The sequence below is a fragment of the Amphiprion ocellaris genome, chromosome 13 (genome assembly GCF_022539595.1).
Source record: "Amphiprion ocellaris isolate individual 3 ecotype Okinawa chromosome 13, ASM2253959v1, whole genome shotgun sequence".
NCBI classification, from domain to species: Eukaryota; Metazoa; Chordata; class Actinopteri; family Pomacentridae; genus Amphiprion; species Amphiprion ocellaris.
In genome coordinates, this window is record NC_072778.1 from 9,788,038 (window position 1) to 9,806,445 (window position 18,408).

General features: G+C 37.4%; 1 protein-coding gene across 5 annotated transcripts in view; it reads left to right on the forward strand.

Moving 5' to 3' along the window:
* lingo2 (leucine rich repeat and Ig domain containing 2) overlaps positions 1–18,408 on the forward strand; it is a 210,996-nt gene that overhangs the window by 39,780 nt on the left and 152,808 nt on the right. For all 5 annotated transcript variants that reach the window (XM_035955274.2, XM_023285737.3, XM_055016828.1 and 2 more), the window contains one exon: positions 2,856–2,928. The gene's annotated coding sequence lies outside the window, so the exon portion shown is untranslated. The remainder of the gene's footprint in view (positions 1–2,855; positions 2,929–18,408) is intronic.

The window sequence follows — 18,408 nt, forward strand, 5'->3', positions numbered from 1 at the left end:
ATTATGTGCAGCACACTACACTCTTTAAACCCCCTGGACTACTGTTATGGAGTTAGTTGAAAATCCAAAGCAAATAAAAAATAGATAAATAAACAAAAGTACATTCACAAGCAATTCTACCTTTTAAAACGGATTTGCTCACATTGTATAGACATGAATGCAAAAACTATGCCGGATGTATCTGTATATTAGTGTAACACATCGTCCCCACCAGAGACTGAAGTGTTGGTTCACCTCTGTAGCAGGTGTGCATGAGTTTGGTGTTGTGCTGGTGCTGGATCGTAATACATTGTGAGGTACAGTTAAAATTTTTCAGTGTGCGCAAAATAAAGCTGGCGGAAACTGGCAATTAAGTGTCATCAAATCAACAAAAAAAGAGCAAGATTTCCGATATAAACTGCAGGTGTAAGTCTTCTTCTGACAGGCAGCAGAAGGTAGTTAAATATTATCAACATATTTGGTTTCTCGAAGACATGGAATCATCCCAGTGTTTTCATTGGTTTAGCATTCATCAAACCTCAGCACTGAAAACCTTTTGCTGAAGGTGTATAGGAGGTTCCATTTGTTTGTGAGACCTGTATTTTATGTGGAGTCTGTTTTTTAATCGGCACCGTTTGTTTGAAACTTTTGATGTGTGGAATATATGTTGTTGAGCCAAGCTTTTGTTCAAAGTGTTTCTTCAAAGCAGCCAAAGGTAAAGTGTTTTACAGTCAGTAGCACTGACGCCTTATAGTGTCCTAGGTGAGATAAACACCAACTACAACAGACCTCTTTCATACATGACCCCTACAGATTATGCTAAAGAACAAAGTGATGAATTCATGGGGGAGTTGGTTTGTCAACAAAATCACAAATGTGGGGAGAAGATGAACTACAAGCTCAATGAGCGTCAGCGAGTGACATGACAACTTGCACTCTTCTTAATGCAGTAAGGGTAAAGTGCAAAGGTAAAGATCTCAAAATGACCAGATACTTGTATAATGACATAAATAAGAGAACCAGACAGCAGGTGTGTTCGTGTGAATCAGTGTACAGGCCCATATTTTGCATTTCTCAGCATGTTGTTATCAAGGAAGACCTAATATGGATAGTGTGCTGCTGCTAATGTGTGTGCATTCCTGTGTATGTGTGCGTGCGTGCGTGCGTGCGTGCGTGCGTGCGTGCGTGTGTGTGTGTGCGTGCGTGTGCGTGTGTCTGGCAGCGTTTCATTTCATTGTGAGAGTTCTGCTGACCTTGGTATACTGAGAGATTTCATCCCAGTGGTGTCTCATCCCTCTCCTTCTCTTTCCCCTCATCCTCTCACTCCTACTCCTTGCAAATCCCCTCCCAGGACAGTGCTTTTCTCCTCTCTTTGTGAACAAGAGGCAAAATGAGCCAGCAGATCGAGGAAAAAAAAAAAGTACCAGCATCTCGTTCTCTTTCACCTGAATAATTTGGAACAAGGGCGTGATTAAAACAGACAAGATAGTAGTTTGACTTTTAGTGTGAAGAATACAGCCAACAGTAAGCCTAGATGCATTCATTAGGAAGGCTCTGTGCTTAAAACTCTTGTGGCTGTTTGACTTTCCCTGTCATCCTCATTTCTGCTGGCTCATACCTTGCTAGAGATCTCATTATTTCAAAACACTGCTGTCAAACAGGCAGAAATGCAATGAATGGCAGATTGAGGTCTTCCTGTGCTTGTTATGTTCCTCTACACTTCAAACACAATCTCATCAAATGTAATAGACATTATTAAAAATTTGGAAGTTTAGAAAAATTTGAATGTTGAGTAATATAGAAATGAGCACAAAAACCAGTAGCTGCATCATTGTAAGATTTATGCAAAGGATTTTCCTGTAGACATTCCAAAGTGAGCATGAATTTTTTAACATTGAAAATGAGTGAAGTTTTTGATGCTGCCACACAGAGGCTTATTTCTTGTGTTTTAGGTTTTTAAGGTTGACAGCAGAAGATGCCAGCATGTGCTACCTATGGGGAAACAACTGCCATAGCAATTCAACTGAAATGACAAAAGTCCTTTTTTGTGTGTTGTTTGTAAACTGCCTGGCAGCCTGTATAAACATGAATACTCAATGTTTACAAAAGATCAACAAGACTGGCTTCTTTCAGAAAGTGGATGATGCCATTCCAGATGGAGATGAGTAAAGCAGACCTTATTAATATAAAACACTGCGTGCCATGGATGGGCTAGTACTTAAAGATCTGATAGTTAAACATCGTATTAGTGTTAGCACAGTATCTAAAATAATGGACAAATCTGTATTGTCTCATGGAATAAATGATCATATCAATTTCACTCAACTCTAACTTGATGGCCATTATTAGGTACTATTATTTGATGTAAAAGCAATACCAGTTACAAATCAGGAGATGTTATGGCTGATGGGTTCGCACATAATTCAAACTGCTGGAACTGGAGAGTGAATTATGACATTCAGTAAAATAATATATCTGATTTTTGCGAATGCAGACTATATTTATGGAGTTAAAAATAGACTATTTAGAGGTTAAATCATTGTTTTATAAAAGCCTTAATTTCTGCTGGTTTATTAATGCTTAATGAATCAGAAAACTCTCTAACATGAAATTTTACATGTTAAATTTAATTCCAACAGTGTTGTCTGTCTGTGGACTTGCAGGGAAGCATGAACGACAGCTACATAAAGTCAAGGATGTATGTTTTGTGCTTTCAGCTGATCCTCTTATCCAATGTGACGTTGAGTACAATGAGTGGATGACACAAGCTTCCTGCATGCTGACATTCCAAATGTTTCTGATGTGTCTGTCTTGTGAAATAACACAGGTCTTTCGTATCGCATGTCCTTACAGAATTCTTTCTTTTTCTTTTTCAGACTGAATCTGTGTAGGCACCTATCCACTCTCCTAGCAGGAAGCAGACATGTTCTTTGCTTCTGTTCCAGTATGGTAAGTTAATCTTTTGTGTCTCTGTTTGCATGAATAAATGTGTTCCTCAGGGAAAAATAGCAGGGTTTCACACAAGACTTGTAGTAGATTTTGTTAAGCATGTGTCGACAATGAATATTCTTTGTGTTATGAGCAGACACAGGTCAAGGGAGTGCAACACATTACCTGCTTGAAAGAAAATACTCCAAAAATATCTTGAATGTGAAAATAGTTTTTTTTTTTTTTTTTTTTTTTTTTTTTTAAAATAACAAGTCTTTAATAAATCACCATTTGGAAGCTGAATTTTGTGCTTTGTGGGTTATCTCTGTCTAATATTAAGTAAATATAATTATCAGTTTGTTTATCTGAAACATTTTTGTGTGACAAATATGCAAAAAACAGAAGATAATGGTGTGAATTTGATCATTTGGTAGATTGGTAGCTAGGGGGCCAATACTTTTTCACAGTATACACTGTGTATATATAGGCCAGCACAGCACACTGTTCTTTTTACATACACCTTTTTCAGTCTGCTGACATTGTAAAAAGCTGCAATATAGAAAGAATGAGACTCTGATGTTTTATTCCAAAACTCAAAGGTTTTTAATCTATAGTATTTCGGCCAGCAATGTGCTATTGTCAGCCAACTGTTTTTTTTTTAAAATGGTCACAAGTGTACTGCGAAGAAAGGATTGCTTAATTTTACAGTGACATGTTTTATAAATGCTACACACAATTGTGCACACTGATGTCAGAACTCTGTGTTTGTTTAAAAGCCGTCTCTAAAAGGAGGTGCAAACACTTGTGGCCCCAGGGCTAAACAAGGACTGGACAGGGTGATCGCAGTCCAGGGGAACAAATCCAGAGCCATAAAGCCGTTCTCTTGTACCAGTCCCTGTCATTGTGCTAAACATGATAAGAGCATGTTCACAGGTCCATGCCAACTACTGTGCCCATTCAGCAGTCCCAAATTGTACTGGCGGGGTTAGAGGGGAGGACATGGCACAGTGGAATGGAAAGCAGTGGAGCATGGTGTAGCCAATTATTGCAGAATCTCTTGTTAATTATATTTTTTCTCCCTTAAACAATATAAGGGGTAACTACATTGATACTGTTTTATTATGAACATGAGCAGGTTGTTTTATTTTAATTGCCAATACAACTAATCAAACATGGGGTGGAAATGTTGCCTGAGGTTTATGGGGATCTAGTAAAACGCTGATAGCTCTGGGGAGAATGACGAAATGGAAGCAGACGTTCCAAGTACTAGCCTGCAGTTACTGGTATTGTGATGACAGTAACAATGACATATGCCAACTTTAACTTTTTGGACAGATCCTGAGTCTTCAAAGATATGTGAAATGCTGAGTGTTGGACATAGAATGTAGGTGCAAACAGCAATTTATCTTCCACCTTCAAAAGAAAATCATATTTGAAAAGTAACCTGTGCTGTTGCTGCTGCCTTAGACATGGTCAGTTTATACTAGTTAAATGTAAAAGGATGAAATAAAATTGGGTTTGTTCAGTAAAGAATGATAGATGATCCACAATACATAGCACACATATTCCATAAGAGTTGTTTGTAGTTTAACTGACACAGGAGTCAGTGTCTTTAATCACTTGTTACACATTTTAATAGCCTGAGTCAGCAAAGCTTTTATAACTCCATAAAGGAGCCAAAAAAAAATGACTGATAGCTGTGTTTACTGACTGTAGAAACAGTTGGCCAAGTGGAGCTTCATAAGTGTGATTAAGAATGGAGCCGTCATTCATTGCTGTACACAACAGCACAGAGTTATTTAAGAAATAATAGCAATTAAACAGGCCGAAAAAAGATGTATAAGTATGGATGAGTTGCTAATTTGCTGTTTCCAGTGATTATTTTTACTTGAAGGAGGAGGTAGCAGAAAAAAATAGATATCTGCTGATACACTATTTCACCTTTACTGAAACAAAACAACCAAAAAACAAAAACAAAGATTCAGTGCATCTTGCAGCTGCTGTATTATCAGTGTTTTGGAGGTTTATATTCTGTCATTTCTACCTTGGATCTTTCTCTGAAGGAGTTACTGAATGTGAACTGAATTTCTGTCTATAAAGGTGTCCTGCCTTTTCGATACTGAGGCGAATCTGAAGTTTACTTTTATCAGGTGGATTTAAGATTTATTACTTGTTCAACAATGAGTGGACTCTAGTGGTGAATAGCAGCAGTATAAAAGTCTTTGGTATTATACCTCCCTATACTTGACTTCCCCTAAGTATTTACCTTTTAATGATTTATAATTAATTCATGTTGTTTCACAACAAAGACAGTATTTGTACTTGTTCTGTAGCTATCCAACATTTTATAAAGAATAGCCTTTAGAAGTTAATAAAGTCATTTTTAGGTTTTTATTTTAGCGCTTCCGGGCATTCTGATCACCCTGGGGTGTAAAATGGTGACCATGTATTCATAACATCCCCAGCTGGAGTCAGCCAGGGTACCTTTGTTGCATGTCATCCCACTCTCTCTTTCTTCATGTCCCTTTTTCTGCTAAGAAATGCAAAAATGTCCTAACAATTAAGGAAGAAGAACAGAAAAAACCTTGTTAGTAAAAATGCATTGTCTATTCCTCATCTTTTAGACAACCTATGAACTTACAGTTAAACTGTGTATCTGATGAAGAATGTCTTTATTATTGTTACACAAGTGAGATGGGTCGAAGTGTGTTTTTTAATGTGTAGTTTTGTGGCAATTACTTGGATAAACCTTGAATTTGTATGAACCTGACTTCAAAGCTTAGAGCCAGAAGCCCTGGAGTTAAGGGGTACTTTTCTTAATTGCTAATCCTGTTTTCTGGATTTTCCACACTGAGCACCTGCATTGTAGTGTTTTAGAAACAAACAAAAAACACTGAGGTCAAATAAGTTTTAAGAAATGTTTAATTCCTGTATTTATTCGCACAGAAGACAACACCACTTCTACAATAACTGATGAAGAATGAGCTATAGAGGGAGCCACGGCAATATTATTGAGTTATCATTTCAGAGTAAATAATGGCTATAAGTTACTCGGCCTGTCTCTGTCTCAGAAATATTTGTTTTACATTTCCCTCAGCATTTCACTCAAAAGTCCCCGTTGTTCCATGATGCATGATGCAAGTTGTTTTTCTGTCTGGATTGGCATAGATGCCTTTGTGCACTCAATGAAGACCAAGATCTTACATTTTTCTTTGAGATAGATTTAATGAAGCCCTGGGCACAGGCAAAGAGACAGTGGCAAGATACAGACAGACCTGTCTGGTGTTGTAATCCTGTTGAAGAAAACAAGTTTCTTTTTTTTTTTTAATCATAGTGGATTTACTGTGTCTGCACTGCGGTGAAGACGATACCAGAAGGAACCATCATAGTTTTGTCAAAAGATCAAAGGCAGGATTAGGTATTGTTGCAATTTATAATATGCACATTCCCACAACTACAGATAGAAATGACAGTGGGAAAAAAACATCATCTTTAAAATGTTTTAATACATCTCAAACCTTGAAGCATACCTCGGAGCCCAGCACAATCTGTTTGATACCACCTGATGCATACCTGCTCATGCAAACCCGCGTCTCTGTCTCACTCAAAACATCGTCATTACTTTCCAACCTCAGTCACACCAGGAGCCCAGCAGTAGTTATAGAGCAGAAGTTGCCTCATCAGACGCTCCTCTAGACACCTCAGAGTCAGCAACATCATGACAATGTGGCACTGTGGTAGAGCATGAAAGGATGCAATAGATGTTATATAGATCAACACAAAACCAGAATAGGGTTAGACTTTATATTGCAACCTATAAGCAGCAGATAAAGACAGTGCTGGCATGACAGTGGTCAGAAAATCTAGATATGAAAATATGTTACGCCCAGAAATATCCTTGCTAAAAATCTCACTGCTAAGAAATAGTTTAAAGGCTTTGACTTTTTGCTTGTAGCAGTGGAAGTGAATATTTACCGTTTCTTTTTTCTCTTCTTGTAATGGATTATCTGTTTATCAGTTGTTATGTACGTCATTAGCCACCTGATAACCAAAATGGATTTAATACATGAAAGTGCAGTTTGTTGAGAACAAGTTGAAGCCATTGACAATTGCTCTCAGCAGTAATTTAGGAGTGAATGTGCGAGAGAAGTGATTATCGACCTCATCGATCTGACAGTGAAATTTACAGCTTACGCTTGCTGTTGTTTTATCTCTGATGTTACAGCTGCATATCCCTGCTGTTGCTGGTGCTGCAGTGTCTCTCTATGCCGCAGATGGAGTGTAACAGAACTCTGTTTCCAGTTGAGATAGATATAAATGTGTAGATAGCAAGTAACATAAAATTCAAGTGATAAGAGAATGGCACCACATTGTGACAATATTGAGACGTTATGACAGCGTAATCAATCACTGAAGAGAGTTGCAGCGGACATAGAGATGATGCATTCTTTGTGGAAACATCTGAAATCACCCACTGAGACACATTTTAGCTGTTTGTTAATACCCTATCAGTCATCTGAGGAAATATAGCATCTCTGCATCAGATTGAGGCAGGCTAGCTCAAACTTTGCATCATAGTGTTTTCATATTGCATCAGTTTTAGTTAGAAGTGGAAATTGATAGATCGTAGGCCATTTGTCATGAGTAATCTGTGGTACTTTTATCACTGATTCATTTTGCCATTGCCAAGTTCTTCCTCTGTCATTCTAATGCCATTTGATTTGTATTCCCAGTACATTTGTCTTTTTGTGTTGCCAAGGCAGTGAGGGGGGTTTGACAGCAGCGACCGAACGGTTGACGTTTGATTGACAGTACAATGTTCCGGGAGAGAGGCTGGGAAGTTATCTGAATATTCAATGTAAGGATTAATCCTCTTCATGTACGCAAGAATATCCTCAGCTGTGGATAGGGGAGGGAAAGAGGTGTTTAGATGTTGTCATGGAAGTTTGAGTGAATTGAAGCATATTGTTGAGGACATATCCTCAATGCTGATGCACTGTGGCAGGCAAATTACATTTTGTGTGAATACTGGCACCTGACACACAATTGGCTAACTCAGAAATTAATTCAAATGTTTTATACATTCTGCATGGTGACAAAGCTTCTTGTAATGTGAACCAGCCAAATGTCGGGGTATTCTAGAATAATATGGCATAAAGTTATGAGACCATGTATGTCATGGCAGTCTTGAGTTTTCAGTGACTGCTTTAACTCGTTATTTTCCTATGTCTTTTTTTTTTTTTTTTTTTTAATAGTTGCAATCAATCTTTCAAATATTTATTAAAGGTGTTCTGGAAGTTTCACAAAATCAGCTGGGTCAAAAATTAAAAAAAAATTAAAATATATATTTCTCATTTCACTTAAAAACTGACTATTTTGTGCAGATCCATCAAATAGAATTCAGATTTTTAAAAATTATTCATATTAGAGGTTTTAATGTGACAAAATAGGTAAAAAACCAACAGGGGGTAAATACTTTTGCAAAGCACTGTACCTAAGGCAGCAAGTTGAGCTTAAATGGCCAAGGGACACTTTCAACCATATTACCAATATTCACCAATATTAGCATTGCTGTTCGTATTTTTGGGACCCAGCAAGTTTTGTCATATTTCCAGAAAATGTATTATAAATTTATGAAAAAAACAAAATGCAATTTTTGTGCATGTGTGTCAAAGACACGTGTTTCATGTGTTAACCTGCCTTGCTTATTGCAAATCATCACTGTCTTTTGACAGGACATCTGGGCTCAGTTTGATGTTTTAACAAGTGAGAAAGCAGCTCACTCCATGAACTCTGCTGCATTGAGCAACAACACCTTAAATAAGATGTAAGGGCGTCTCAGGCAGCCGTCTAACTTCTCAGTCTTTGAAGCCATTGCTCTGTGTCTCATTTCCTAGAGTATTGATGTCCTTAAGTGAGCTTCCCAAGTGCCTGGAGGGAGTGGATGCTATATAGATTGCTTTTAGGAGGTTGGGACACAGCCGACTGGGCGCTGCTTAACTGTAGGTCCATGGCTGTTCTTTCAAAAAATATCGGAGTAAAATACTTTTGGGAGACAGAGTAATATTGATACATTGATACAGTTGCTGGACTTATATCGTTCTTTTGAAATAAGTTAATTAAAAAAAAAATCATAGATTGGTCATAACTTAGATAGATATAAGAACAACATGCAACAAAAATGCAAAGAAAATACAGTTTACATTCATACATTTATAATTCCAGCTTCATGCAATAACAATAGCTTTACTGAACTGTGGGGCATAGAATCATTCTGCAAAAGAGTCAGTAGTGATACAGGGTAGTCTTAAAGAAGATGTGTGAATAAAAGTTGGCTTTGCCCTCACAGGTGAAAGTACTATTTCGAATAGGAGGGAAAAAGTAAGTAATAGGAATAATGGGTACCTGCAGAGAGATGGTTCACTATAAAAGAAAGTAAAGAACAATAGAAACAAAAGACGAATCAATACTGTTTCTCTGCAACATGACCATGCAGGGAAGTGACTTGGACAGAGAGCCTAGATGAATATGTGAAGAGTCACTGGAACAAGGAAGAAACTGTGTGATATTGGGCCCTTCTTAAAAGTTGCAGTGGGGTTTTGCCAAATTTTCTGCCCCCTTTGCTATTCTTGTATTGGACAAGTAAAATTCTGGCTTATGCGTCGAAACTAATCAAATAATGTCTCTGACTGCAACATTGTAGCATACTGAGTGCATCTGTATTTGACAGCATGTTTAGGCAAAGCATACGGATTCCTTTATTTTACTGCAACAGACACGCTCCACAACTACAGTGGTATAATTAGGTTTTCCATGATGTCAACCTCAATGGCTTATTCTTCTATTGTGTGTGAATGTCTTTTTATGAATTTTACCTTAGACTGGTTGAGTTTTCTCTTTTTGCTTGATTCATTATTTTTGAGTATTATTTTAACAGAGGCACAGATCAGAAGATGCTGAAGAATGGATTGAAATCAAAACGGTTACATTCATGTACTTACATTCAATACTGGCAGAGGCTTGATCTCAAGAAAACATACTGGTCTTACCCAACTGGAAAAGAACTGATAGTGATTACAGAAGAGACTAGAAAGGAAGTGCTTGGATAGAGAAGCTGGGTGAGTGCTCTGGAGAGTGTAGGCAGCTGCACTGCAGTAATTAGTCAGTGAAGCTCTTCATGGTTAAAGGACATCTGACCACTGGCCTTGCTTGCTTCGAAGAATGTCAGAGGTTCTTCCCTCTCTCAAATATGACTGTGATTAACATCAGCAATTACCTGCTGAAATTACACCACATTTCTTTTTTTTAGACAAAGTTAAATTAATTGCCTATAAGGTGTAGATGGCCAAAGCCATCATAGCAGTTTCAAGTTTAAATAGGTCGCTGTCTGAGGAAACACAGATAACATATTTAGAATGTCATCACTCTCCATCTTCTACAGTTCTAGTTTATGCTGCATTCAATTAACACTGCCAAGAAAATGTTATTTCAGTAAGACACACAACATTGAATATAACTGCTACTTAAAAAAAATAATAAAATTAGCTGTTAAAAATAATATTAAACAGAAAAACAGTGAGGCGGATATATGCAGAGGAAAACCTCTTTGCCGTTAAGACGCAAGTTGTAAGCATCATAAACTCTGTTTTTCCCAAATCCAAATAGAAGAAATCAACAGGTCAGAAGCATTAGGAAATGTGCTGAAAAATCATTATAACAGCTTTTCTGTTGTTATAGTTAAAACATGCATGAAGCTTTATATTTGTGTTTTTAAGAAATTTTATCTACAGCCACCATTTTACCCATGTACCTATCTTACTTTTGTGAAGTTCCATAAATTAGCTGTCTGATCTCTGCAGTTATGTCTGCTGTCATTTATGGTTTAGCTAATGAGCTAACCCCTTGACACCTTGTGAATTTGTTGATGTTTACCTCCTCAGAATTTGAAAAGGTGGGGAGAAAAGGGTCTAATATGCAAATTAATGAGCACGTCATGCAGACAGCTACTAATGACAACGATGCATTTGGGGCCTCATTTGGTAATGGTGTCACCAGTAACAGCCTCCCGGCCATTTGAGTCCCCATGTTTTCATGAATTACCATAGAAGTCCCTCACAAAGTTCCTCTGGTCTGAAAATGTATGTCTCTCTGTTAGAGAATGGAGGCAGAAAAGCTTTACATTTGTTTTTCCTTTAACTTTGCACCGGAGAGAGTTACGAGAGCATGTTCCTTTGAAGTAAGACACAAAGGCTTTTATCAGCTCCTGTGTGGGCTAACCTGAGATTCCTGAGATCAAGCCAGTGTGTTAGAAGATCCAATAGTAATGGTATTGTTACCCATGGTTTTGTTGTTCTATCAGTGATCTACCAGGGAATATCCTTGGTGATTACAAGGACCCCTGTGGTTTCAGTCACTGCAAAAAGTGGAAAGAGGAAAGAAGCAAAATATTCACGACGACTGCATACAGAAATATAAGTTGCTGTGTGACATTGCAGACAAAATTTATGTTGGCAGATAATTTTTGTTTGCATATGGTTTAGCCAAATTCTGTGGCTCCTGCCTCACCATGACATGATATGCAAAATCTCAAGATATGCTGTACATTGACCCTTTTAACATTTTCTTTTCGAAGTACAAACAGCAGAATATTGACTAACTGTAGCCAGAGTTTGTGACTCTTACAAATAGTTAATGCTGGTATTGTTAGCATTATAAGCTCATGAAAAAGACACAGTGAATGAGATTTATTCCTCTTCAGCGGCAGTAAATACAACACATGTGCTTGCTGATAACTCTGCTGCATTCAGAGCTTAATGAGATATTTAGGCCTGACAAACAGTAATGTGAACTGTGAGGAGCAGTATGGCACATCTCTTGCGTTACTACACGCACACACACACACACACACACACACACACACACACACTAGAGACTCTCTTGTAGTAGAGCTGGTTGACAAACTAAAACACAGGTACCACAGTAACTCTCTCAAAGGGCCATGAATGTGGTTCTAGTGACTGTCAAATATCTGCCAGACTTCCAGTCCTTCCAACAGGGTCGGAGATTCTGCCAGACATTTGTCAGCCACCATAAGCTCCTCATGGCTGGTCAGCTCTGCCTACCAGCTCTCGTCTTCATCCACGCTACACTGAGCAGAGGTCAGTCCATATTCCCCCTGTCCCATGATGATCCATCACATGCCCTATCATGACTCCAGCAACATTTTTCCACAATTATTATTATTTCATAATTCCATGTTGTCTGGAATACAGTATCATTGTATAGCTGATCCTCAAATTATTCCTGTGGTCCCACCATGAAATTGAAATTGTTTTTTTTAGTGAAATGTCCAAACAGTTGGTGGTTGAATGCCATCATGTTTGACACAGACATGATGCATTGTTGTAACATTGATGGGCCTTGGGTTTTACTGCATACCAATTATACTAATGCTATTCCCAACAGCTTCAGCTGTACTTGCTTTTTAGTACTGCGTAATTAACAAATGAGAGAATGCCTGAAACCTAAACTAAGATGGTGAATCTGCTAAACAATAGCAAGCAACATTGTTTTGAGGATGTTAACATTTAGTCAAAGCAGTAATTTGCATAATGCTATGTTCAGTCCAACTTCAACCCTCTGTGAAAAACAAAGCTTCTGTAGGGCAGGTAAATTCCATGGGGAATATACCAACACAGCAGGGTCTGGACAAAGAAACCCGGGGCTATATAAAAGAACAAAAACTGGCTTAACTCCTGCTGCAAAGCATCATCATCAGGCAAAGCCTAAAGCGGTACCTCAAGCAACACATCCCCACCAATGTGCAGCCCTTTGCTGTGCTCTAAATTTTTGGTCTGAGTGCCCACTAAGCAGTTGAGTAACAAGTAAATGGGTTGCTCTTTTCCTCAAGTGTTTCCAATCAAGGCAGGTATGGTGCCCTAAGTGGCCAATACATTTAACATTCTGAAGGGAGCTCTGGGAAGTGTATTATTAAAACACACCACCAATGGTAACCACCAACAAAAGCCTCAAGGACTATGAATAACTAATTTACTAACTTATCAAAAGGTTAAGTTAAAACCTATACTTGTGTTTTTTTGAGTAAATGGTGGAGATGGACACGATTGTTTGCCTTCGGGTATGACAGGCAGTCTACTGAGGGCAGTGCATCTGAAAACACACAAGAAAAACACATTATTGAAAGGAGTTGCAATGGCGTTTTTTAAGGAGAATAAAGCTGAAAGATATGCAGCATGTCTCATGCATAAATGTATCTGGGGATGCGATACATCGAAGCCTGCAGCTACTCATGTCTACAACTTGCGTCTTTAAACATTAAAGTTGATTTGGTCACACCATTTTATCATCGGAATTGCTTTAAGCAATTCAGAGAATCACACAGGTCCTACAAACCTTGACGAGTGAATTATTAATATGTGGAGAGTTCAGTTTTTAGTAGTTTATGAAGAACCAGATTCTCATTGCAGCTGTAACATTAGTCTGAAGCATTATGGGCAATTTAGCTGACAAACATGCTCTATAAAAGAACAAAATTAGGAATAATTATGCTTCTTGGCTGAAAAACGAGTTAAAATGCTTTATATCAGAGCAAGATACCATGTTAAATTAATTGTTCTTGTATGAAATAGCCTCACACAATGACATACTACAAACTAGACAAGACTGTTCCAACATTTACAGGTACAAATGAAAAAAAAAAAACTTTAAGCAGAAACTCAAAATCCTAACCAGCAAAAATTCAGATATTCACAATTACATCCACTAAAGAAAAAAAAAGCCCAGATATTCATATTGCGTGTTGTGTAATTTTTATTGCATCTTTAAAAGCATAACAATCTCCAATTATTTATTAATGAAGTACATTTTTCTTAGGTAATAGCTAGACCAATTTCTTTGGTCTTTTCGTCGGATATGTTGACAATAAGATGTTTATTGTCTTTATTACGCAGTGAAATTAACCTATAAGTTATTGCTAATGAATTAAACAGAAAAGCATTTAGGCTGCAATAAGACTGTCATTGATATTTGTGCTCTTTGCCTGGTTGCTGCTTTATTCTTCTAAATGCTTTTTCCAGTAGACTCCCTCTCTTACATACATACTTACTCAGTCACTGAAGATTAAGCATTTGTTAAAAGTTTAATTTGCGGACATATTGCAGAATATCCTGTATTTTAGACGTCTACATCAGCAGTTTAGACTCTGGCGTGAATCAGTTGCTTTTTGTGAGATTTAATTGTAGAATTTATTTCCTGATTATGATTTTGGTTAGTTCTATTTCTCAGCTGTTTGCATTTAATAATTTATGACTTACCTGTAAGACAGTTAATTTGGTATGTTGTATTGGCCCGCCAGTCTTAAATTTTGATTTTATTTTTAATATTGTGCTACTGAACTATTTATCCCTCAAGGTACCACCTCTCTGTTGTGTATTTTGTGGCTCATTTAGAATTATATTGGTAAATGCCAATGGTTCAATGAAACCAATAGCTGAAATCAAACATTGGAAAGGAAAAATCATTTGGTTCTCTTCTTATTACTATGAGAATTGCAGCAAAGCCCCATTGGCTTACTTATTACTATTGATTGTGAGGGCCATAATTTACCTTTGTCCCAAAGCAAGCTTTTCACCCCATTACACTTTGCTCATGGCTCTTTGGTCAGTGCCAGCCTTAGTCTCCATCATCATTAACACCTGTCCAGTCATTAAATTGAGCACCCAGATAAAGGGACAAAGATTATAGATTACATCATTGCTCTCCACCTCACCCTCACTAATGATCTGTGTGGTCTAATGGTTAACATGGCAAAAGGCCACACAGACCAGGAGTACCAAAACATCACAAGCTGGGACACTGGAACAAGTGTCAATGCGTTGGATTGTTTTGTATGTTCACCTCTGACATTCATTACAAGGCAGAGTGCCTTACTGGTCAACGAGGCCTGAAGCTGAGTATGCAGTTCATTTTTAAAACAATCTAACTGTGGTAATACAAGATGTGTTTACTCACCTGAAACGCATCAGGATATCCTGAATAATGGCATAGATGAATGGCACCTTTTAAACATGACTGTACCTCCTGGTTCAATGTATGATAACTGGATGAAAATATCTGCATGTCTGTGTTTTTTATGCATTTATTATGTAGTTTCTGCGAGTATATATTAATAAAACTTACAACATTCTCATATTTTTTTTGCATCCGTCTGCTCAGTCCCTTACATTCCCATACTCTAGTAGGTTGTTAAATTTAAGAGTTGTTTTTAAGTATGAATGTTTTATATTTTACCATTTCAAATCATTCTTGAAATAATTATTTCCCAAAACTGCACTTGTGGACTGCTATGACTGTCATAAGGCACCAGGCAATGGGGTTTGCCAGCTATTTAGTATGTGTATCCACGTGTGCCTGTGTATGCTGTCTTCCATAATATAACTGTTTCAAATTCTACAGAAAAGGCTTTACACAGGTATTTCACAACTTTTCATCCTGTACCAGTTTCTTTCAAATAGTTTCATGCTAAAGTGGAGCCTCACAGTTACTCTGTAGTAAAAAAAAAAACACATAAAAAAAACCTTTTTTTTTTCTCTCTGGAGAAATATAAAGTATAACACTACCAATAATATCCTACACAGATTTTTTTTTTCTTCCTGCAAGTGTCTCATGTATTCAGGATTCAGGTTGGTAAGGCTTAGAGCTGTCCAGGGTGTGAATCAATATATCCTTGTCCGTAAAGAATCACTGCCAAAATGGCACCCGATAGCCTAGAGAGTAGCAGACCGACAAATCGGGAAATAAATTAGGGTCCTCATCTAGATGGACTTAGCACCCATGTATCTTTCAGCAGTTGGATAACACACGGACTAGCTTGGGAAGATCTGTGAGAAAAGGTCAAGCTTAAGAGATTACCATTTCTCACAGCTAAATCCCCTGCTAAATAAGTGCAACGTCTTGTCAATGTAAACCGATGGAAATAAAATATTTGTATTTTGAAGGAGACATAAGAAGAGAATTTAAATTTGGATTGGAAACAGCAAAAAGGTTAAAAAGCTGTAAATAAATTTTCTGTCTTACAACTGACAAACAACAAACAGAACACCACAATAATAACATGCGTGTAAATCAGACGTACAGTAACATTAAATCTCTTCTTGACTGAAGAACTTGTGTGTATGATGGAGCAAGATTTGAGAAAAACAACAACAAAAAAAAGCCAGATAGCAAGATCTATTTCCAGTTAGCAGTTGCCAGTCATTGATTTAAGAAGTAGTTTGATTTCTGCAGTAAGATTCAATCTTTTATTGATCCTCAAAGTGTCAAGCTCTTGTCAGGCAGCCCTACAGAACTTCCTGATGCAGTGCCTTGGCAGGGAAAAGAGTAAGTCTGAGCATGTCAGAGAAAAGAGGGAGAAAACAAGAAGGAGATGGAGGTTACTCTGTGCATATGTGAGTGAGTGCTGCCAATGTCACAAATATTACAAACAAAAAAGCAAATGAACAGTATTGATTGTGTGAGTGGTGGCGGACGTAGTACCACGTTGTTGTTTACTGGCCATTCACACATTTGGGGTCAAGGCCTGGAGCAGGGATAGGATGCTGCTCATTATGAATGGGACCTGGGGTTGCAGTCCAGTACTGCCTGCTAAGCAGCAGTGATTTAACCAGCACCCAGCGGCACTAGAGAGGAAAGTTTGTCTTTAAATGTCCTCTGACAATCTGACACATTTTGATTCCCAAAGAAACAGAAGCTTTTAGTTGTTTGCAGACCAGCAATGTCAATCACTCTTGCAAGCTTAGGCATCATTGTTGTATTAATACAGTTTCAACAACACATACCACAAAATTCCTTGAGGGCTGAGCTTGTTCACGTCCTCAGAAATTAAACCAGTATGAATGTAATATGCAATTCAGCGCTTGATCAGTGGGGTCAGAAAATCAACAACAGTTTTGAATTACAATGTTGGCAAAAAGTTCTAAAAAGAAACTCAAAGAGCTTTTCTGAATTAAGAACTATGAGTGATGTTGATGTTATAAAAGGAAGCTATTCTATTTTTTTTGTCAGATGCTGATAAGTTGTGTTTTTTGCTTTAGTGGATGTACATTTTACTCCAGATACAAAATGTGCCAGCAAATATTTCAACCGTGATGAATGCTTTGCAGCCATTTTTTACAGCCATCATCACAGATGTTTTCTACACATACGCAAAAGGCTTTCAGTTTGAAAGAGCCATAAAAGTCTGTATGAGGATATAGGATAGGAAGATGAAGGTATAAGTTGACAGTTGAAGTTTTTTTTCACTGTTAATTAGTTTCAGTTTTCCCTTACTCTTTGGCACCAAAACTACGTGGTTGGGTTTTTCAAAACTATCATGTTTTGGTTGACACTTTCATAAAAATGTGAGAAGCTTGGCTAAGTTTTGGCTCAGATATGAGCCTTTCACTACATGTTTCAAGCTTTTCCTCCATTTTCTTAGTTACCAGACTGGCTAGTCTTGCAACATTTAATATATATAGGTTGACTGAAAAGAATCAACAAAAGCCATAAAATCAATGGGGAAAATATGTTAACTTGAAACGTATGTGTGATAAAAAAGAAGAAAATGTGTTTCCCCCAAAACTTAACTGAGAGTGAAGTCTAGTTTAATAGAAACATGATTTTATGGCGACTGGATTAATTTGGAACAGTTGACAGAATGACCGTTTTGTCATTAAGGTATAAAGACTTGTACTTCAAAGACAAAGAGAAAACAAGGAACAGAGATGACAGAAAAACAATTTCTTTCTGGACAGAGTAATTGACATCAGCCAAGGAATTACAATGAGCACTAAGGACACACATAAAGGATGGACAATCCTGACTGTTGTTTTTTTTTTTTTTACAATATAACTGAATCACAGACGTTTACCTCTTTTATATAAATGGTAAATGGTCTGCACTTACATAGCATCTTTCTACCTTGGCAGTACTCAAAGTGTTTTACACTGTGTTTCACATTCACACACCAATGGTGACAGAACTTCCATACAAGATGCCTGCCTGCCAACGGGGGCAACTTGGTGTCAACGTCTAGCGATTCTTGTGATTCGTGGACAACCTGTTATACCACCTGATGTACTTCTCATGCTTACACTAATGCAGTTGATTAGCTAACTGATGGTATGTGTACCTGTCCTCCATGGTCATACTTGGAGTATCACATATATTGATAAAAGAAAAAAAACCTAATCACAAACACTCTCAACACACTCATCAAATTAATACAGAAATGCAAAATTCGTTGAAAACAGTAAATAAATAAATAAATAAAATTCCAGTATGGAAAATTTGCTTTTGAGATGTAAGACTGGACGCCTGTTTACTTGGAAGCATTTACCCATCTATAGTCTAGATGCACTTGTGCCTTCTTCAGCAACTTTTGCATAAAGAATTATTTTTTTATTATTTTTACACTCACTATCATATCTCTTCTTTTACCATTTT